Source organism: Salvelinus sp. IW2-2015, linkage group LG3 (genome assembly GCF_002910315.2).
Source record: "Salvelinus sp. IW2-2015 linkage group LG3, ASM291031v2, whole genome shotgun sequence".
In the NCBI taxonomy this organism is placed as follows: Eukaryota; Metazoa; Chordata; class Actinopteri; order Salmoniformes; family Salmonidae; genus Salvelinus; species Salvelinus sp. IW2-2015.
The window spans coordinates 31,173,388-31,174,886 of record NC_036840.1 but is presented as its reverse complement, the minus strand read 5'-3'; positions in this window follow the sequence as shown (position 1 = coordinate 31,174,886).

Below are 1,499 nucleotides of genomic sequence, written 5' to 3'. Positions count from 1 at the left end.
AATGTGGTGATTGACAGAGTCGAAAGCCTTGGCCAGGTCGATGAATACGGCTGCGCAGTAATGTCTCTTATCGATGGCGGTTATGATGTTGTTTAGGACACCTTGAGCGTGGCTAAGGTGCACCCATGACCAGCTCTGAAACCAGATTGCATAGCGGAAAAGGTACGGTGGGATTCGAAATGGTCGGTAATATGTTTGTTAACTTGGCTTTCGAAGACCTTAGAAAGACAGGGTAGGATAGATATAGGTCTGTAGCAGTTTGGGTCTAGAGTGTCACCCCCTTTGAAGAGGGTGATGACCGCGGCAGCTTTCCAATCTTTGGGAATCTCAGAAGATACGAAAGAGAGACTGAACAGGCTAGTAATAGGGGTTGCAACAATTTCGGCAGATAATTTTTGAAAGAGAGGGTCCAGATTGTCTAGCCCGGCTGATTTGTAGGGGTCCAGATTTTGCAGCTCTTTCAGAACATCAGCTATCTGGATTTGGGTGAAGGAGAAATGGTGGGGGCTTTGGCGGGTTGCTGTGGAGGGTGCCGGGCAGTTGACCGGGGTAGGGGTAGCCAGGTGGAAAGCATGGCCAGCCGTAGAGAAATGCTTATTGAAATTCTCAATTATAGTGGATTTATCGGTGGTGACAGTGTTTTCTAGCCTCAGAGCAGTGGGCAGCTGGGAGGAGGTGCTCTTATTCTCCATGGACTTTACAGGGTGAACTTTTTTGAGTTAGTGCTACAGGATACAAATTTCTGTTTGAAAAAGCTATCCTTAGCTTTCCTAACTGCCTGTGTATTATTGTTCCTAACTTCCCTGAAAAGTTGCATATCACGGGGGCTATTCGATGCTAATGCAGAACGCCACAGGATGTTTTTGTGCTGGTCAAAGGCAGACAGGTCTGGAGTGAACCAAGCACTATATCTATTCCTAGTTCTACATTTTTTGATTGGGGCATGTTTATTTAAGATGGTGAGGAAGGCACTTTTAAAGAATCTCATCTACTGACGGGATGAGGTCAATGTCATTCCAGGATACCCCGGCCAGGTCGATTATAAAGGCCTGCTCGCAGAAGTGTTTTAGGGAGCGTTTGACAGTGATGAGGGGTGGTCGTTTGTTCGCAGACCCATTACGGATGCAGGCAATGAGGCAGTGATCGCTGAGATCTTGATTGAAAACAGCAGAGGTTTATTTGGAGGGCGAGTTAGTTAGGATGACATCTATGAGGGTGCCAGTGTTTACAGATTTGGAGTTGTACCTGGTAGGTTCACTGATAATTTGTGTGAGATTGAGGGCATCAAGCTTAGATTGTAAAATGGCTAGCTTGCTAGCTACTTCCAGACATAAATGAGAGAACACTTCACTCTGACCATTTTTGTCACCCTAGCAGAGCTGGTTAGGCCGTTTTCATGTTATCCAGAGCATTGGTGACTGACTGTAACTGTGCTCCTGGCAACAATTTAATTGCATGTTTACTGACACCGACCATATTCAACGGGTGTTGAGCGTTCA